The following is a 5,156-nucleotide window of genomic DNA, read 5'->3' on the forward strand; positions in this document are numbered from 1 at the left end:
TCTTGTGTAATGTGATGGCCAAGGCCCTGAACTAACTACTAAGAATAGGGCTAATAAGAAATGGATAAAGATTACTTTGGATACTCTTCCCCATGCACAAAGGCATGCTTAGATGCAATGTCTGTTACTAGGTGCTATGTGAATGTGTACATTACATCTATAACAAAATATCTGTTGATATTCCATATGTCATGTTTTAAAGTCATTCTAAGTTATACAAAATAATAGGCTCTGATGAAATAATTGTGCTTTCCCTTTCTTCCATGCTGTCATGTGACCGTTCATAATCTGTTGGAGGGTTCTCGAGTCCCAGGTAAGAAAAAATGCACATTCCTGTACATTTTTTTTTAACAGAGTTTTAGGGGGTTCAGGGAACTTCTAGCCCAGAGGATTAACTTTCTATGATGTAATGGTTCATTTCCTCTAGTCTCAATTTGGCAAAACAAAACAAACCAAACAAAAAACTACGTTCAGGTTTTCTGCATCCGGAAATGAACTGACTCTTTCCATGGTTTGCAGGAGTAGGGGAATCGCAGAGAGCCACGAATCTGCTTGCTATGTAAGCTCTCTAGCAAGGAAAAGCTGACCCAGGTGTGAAGCAGGTGAGCTGAGGTCACCCTCTCGAATCTGACTAGTTGTCTGAGAAGATCTGCTAAGCTTCTGACGGTTGGAGAGAGACGTGGGTCAGGAGATGGGTCGGGGAGCACAGAAGTGAGCGTGGAGAGAAGGCTGGGAGTTAGTGAAGAGTGAAATTCAGAACGTTTGCAATGAAAGAAAAATGTCTTTTGCAACAAAAGAATAAAAATGTCTTTATGGGCCCAGAGAAAAACCCCCAAAGCACGTAACAGTAGTGTACACCTACCTATTTATTTACTTTCTAAAGGTGTCTTAAGGGTATCCAACTTTGGAGAAAGCAGGGAAGGAATTTTTGTCGTTCTCTACGTTTCACTTCATAGACCAGTACACCCCACAGACACTAAAACAGTTGACCCCGACGTGATTTGAACACGCAACCTTCTGATCTGGAGTCAGACGCGCTACCGTTGCGCCACGAGGTCCTGCGGGAGCCCCCCTTCTCCTTTACCTGTCAACCTGATCTATGAAATTAATCACCTGTACTAAGTAAGTGAAGTTTAATTGCGCCGCATCCCATCTGCGCGACAGCGGCGTCTCCTTACACCCGCTCTTGTCCTTAATTGAAATGATCGATTTCATACTGCGAGAGTTCTTTTTAATCTGATCACTGGATCTGAAACTGCCCCTAAGAAGAGTAGGAAATCTTTTTGGCCGGAGGAAGCAAGTGATCCCGTCACCATGGTTTGACTGGTTAAAGCGCCTGTCTGGGAAACTGCAGGCGGGTTTCGAATCTCAATGAGATTTTTTCCCGAGATGTAAATAAGAGAGAGGTCGCTTTGAACTCCTAGAAAAAGATATTCTGAAAAATGAATCCTGAGCTCTGAACCCATTTTTCAAGATTAAGAACTGGAAATTTTAATTTTCAGAGAGAGGTGCGTCTGTTTTACAGTAGTGGATCATTTTTCAGAATATCCTGTCCAGTAGTCTCAAAATTGTGTACCTCTGATTCTCCTTATCTCTTTTCCTTGCTTTTCCTAGGCTAGATGCTGCATACTATATATCAGCATCTAGTATACCATATATTTTACTTATATATTTATTGATTACCTATTGAAAATAACTAAACTAAAAGCTAAGGCACAGCCTCTTTGGGGGCCCGTCTGAGAGGTCAGCTTGCCCTCCACATAACATATCCTCTTTGGCTACCACACCCACCTCACCATAGCATGGCTACCACTCCCTGCTAAGAACAAACACCAGGAAGTTGACCCAGAGGGATGGCGGCCTCTCTAAGAAATCAGACTCTCAGACTTGATATATGTCCCTCATTTTGGTTGTGGATCCCCTGTGACACAGAACACGTGGTAAATTATTGCAGCAGAGGCTGCTAGAGTAGTTATCAAAGTCTGTTTCCTTTTCTTCTTGGAAATACAATTGTCTTGGTCTGTTTGGGGTGCTATCACAAAATATCATAGACTAGGTGGCTTAAACAAAAAAAACCCCATTTATTTCTCATAGTTCTCCATAGTTCTGGATGCTTAAACAAACAAAAAAAACAGTTATTTCTCATAGTTCTGGAGGCTGGAAAGTCCAAGATCAAGGCATCAGCAGTTCAGTATGGCTGTGTCCTCACATGGTGGAAGGGGCCAGGGAGTCCTCTGTGGTCTCTTTTATAAGGACACTAATCCCGTTCATGAGGGCTCCACTGAATCACCTCCAGAAGGCCCCACCTCCAAATACCATCACACTGGGGATTAGGTTTCAACATATGAATTTGGGGGGGGACACAAACATTCAGTCTAAACTCCATTTCCTAGCCTGCCTTGCAATTAGTTTCGGCCATGTGGCTGAGATCTGGACAATGGAATATAGAAAGAATTGTAACCGGTCAGTTCGAAACTTTGAAGCTTGACCCAGGAAAGCCTCTCCTGATTTGGGGGGTTCCTCTCTATGTCCCTTTGCCTTTCTATCTGTCAAACGCAGAGGACTCCATGGTCCTAGACTCCAAAGTCACACGATAGTCTCTCAGCGACCATGTGAAGACCAACCAGACAATCTGCCCTAGATGTTGCCTGAGAGAAAAACATTTATTGAGGTGAGAAACTGAGATTTATGGGGGGGGGTTTATGGGTTTTTTACGGGTGCTATAAAGCAACTGGTATCACTAATACAATACTGTTTTACTATTGCCTGCTTATTAATGTCCCACATTTTAGTGCTTAACTCTAAATATCATAATTACATCTTTCTCATAATACACCAAGTGATAAAGTAATGGGAGTCATTAGCACACACATGCTACACGTATGGCAGAAAATACACAAATTTCTCCAAAATTCTAAAAATTATTACCTCGTTAATAATGTAAATTATTTTGTAAACTATTTTAGGATTCTTCCTGCACTTCACTTCCTCACCTTATAAATCCAAGCTGGGCAGAAATATAGGAACGTGCAACTAGAGATTATCATACTAAGTGAAGTAAGTCAGAAAGAGAAAGACAAATACCGTATGGTATCACTTATATGTGGAATCTAAAATATGACACAAATGAACCTAACTATGAAACAAAAACAGAATCACAGACATAGAGAACAGACTGGTGGTTGCCAAGGGAGAGGGGGTTGGGAGAGGGATGGAGTGGGAGGTTGAGGTCAGCAGATGTAAGCTTTTATATATAGAATGGATAAACAACAAGGTCCTACTGTATAACACAGAGAACTATATTCCATAGCCTATGATAAACCATAATGGGAAAGAATATTTTAAAAAAAGAATGTATATATATATATATATATATATGTGTGTGTGTGTGTGTGTATGTGTATAACAGAATCACTTTGCTATACAGCAGAAACTAACACATTGTAAATCAACTATACTTCAATAAAAATATATTGATCAAGAAAAAATAAAGCTTTGTACACATTAAAAAAAAAAGAAATGTAGAAATGGATAGTGGTGCTCTGCAAATGTTATACTACCCTAAAATTCTCATAATAATGTGGACTTCATATTAGGTATGACTTTACTTTAGACTGACTTTCCAATTTCTTCTGACTCCAATCAAAACAAATACTTTTCTTAAGTGCCCTTCCATTTCCACATCCATTTCTCACTGGGCTACTGAGGCTCCTGGTCATCCCAGGCAGTGGTATGTTGATATGTTTAATAACCAGCTCTCCAGGGAAAAACACTATTCTGGTATAGATTCTCCTACCATAGCTGACTCAAGCTACAGCTGTGAAGTCACTGAAATCATTGAACATTGAGCTAGGTAGAGATGTGTACAGTTGGCTCCTGCAAACCAGTACAAGCTGGCTCCAGGGTCTAGTCTATCACTGCTTAGCAATAACGACAATAAGAAGAAGCTAATATTTATTTTAAGCACTTACTATGTGCCCGAAAACATTTCTCTGAATTTTCATATGGTGTTATATAATTATATTCAATCTTCTCAATATGTCTGTGAGGTTGGTGTCACAACTATTAAAAAAACAAATAAAAAAATCCAGGAGCTGGAAGCTAAATGCCAGGACACTTGAACACAATGTTTTACAGTATTAACAATAATCAGACAAGGCCACTCTGTTACCTGTGATAGAACAAGGTGGAGACAAGGTCCCTCCATAACTATGTCTGAAACAGGAAAGAGATAAGGATACTCTGCGATCACAGAGATAAGTAACCCCCTTTCCAGCTTAAGTGACTGTGCTTTCTGACCAGTAACAGCTCCAGCCCCACTTTAATCCTCCTTCCTCCTACATAAAGATTACTGAAATACCTACTCACTGAATTGCCCTGCTTTCTGACAACACCCAATCCATAACTGATGTCTGATTTCCTCACACCCTCCTTAGAATAATAAGCTTCTCCCAACTCCCTTTTAGCTAGATGCCCCAAGATTCCTCCAGTGTGCTCTCTCCCCCAAACCTAACTTTGACTACAAGTGTATTCCTGGAGGTCTTTGGTCAGCGGACTTTAACAGTGTCAGTAACCTGACTTTTCAGGAGAGAAAGTTTACACTTAAGAGTCCTTAGGAGTCTGTCTTTTGAGTTATGATTTCATATCAGAGATTGCCTTCCCAACCTTCAAGGAGCAGATGGTCTGGGCCATATTTAAGAGACATTGTAAGAGAGAGCAAAATGAACTGGCTGTCAGTATAGGGACTCACAGGAGGGTAATGCAGAGATTATCAACAGCAAGAAGCTGTTATGCTCCTAAAGATGGAGGGACAATGGGAAGAGGTGGCGTTAGAGCCCAGAGCGGGGGCTAGAACAGAGGATGACCCAGGGATGAGTAGCAGGAACTAGGATGCCAGAAGGAGGAGCTCTAGTCTGAGAACAGATGCAGCTGCAGCAGAAAATGCTATAGGAAGCAGAGAGATGGAGAAATGCCCTGGACTCTGCCTTCCTCCCGCATTCCAATCTTTTGTCAGTCCTCCCATTGGCTACACCTACCCAGAAGCCAGGGGGGAAGGAAGGCTGGGAAATGTAGTTCTTTGTGGTACAGAGCAGAGCAAGAGAAGGGTAGGGGATGAACCTGACAACAGGCAGCTTGACTGACACAATATCCACACA

The 5,156-nt window shown here is 41.4% G+C and overlaps 1 non-coding gene across 1 annotated transcript; it reads right to left on the reverse strand.

Moving 5' to 3' along the window:
• Positions 1-986: 986 nt before the first annotated feature.
• On the reverse strand, positions 987-1,058 carry TRNAW-CCA. Its single transcript has one exon. It is a non-coding gene; the product is annotated as a tRNA-Trp (tRNA).
• Positions 1,059-5,156: the final 4,098 nt, after the last annotated feature.

This window comes from Monodon monoceros, unplaced genomic scaffold (assembly GCF_005190385.1).
Source record: "Monodon monoceros isolate NGI ecotype Baffin Bay Population unplaced genomic scaffold, NGI_Narwhal_1 Super_Scaffold_3, whole genome shotgun sequence".
NCBI classification, from domain to species: domain Eukaryota; kingdom Metazoa; phylum Chordata; class Mammalia; order Artiodactyla; family Monodontidae; genus Monodon; species Monodon monoceros.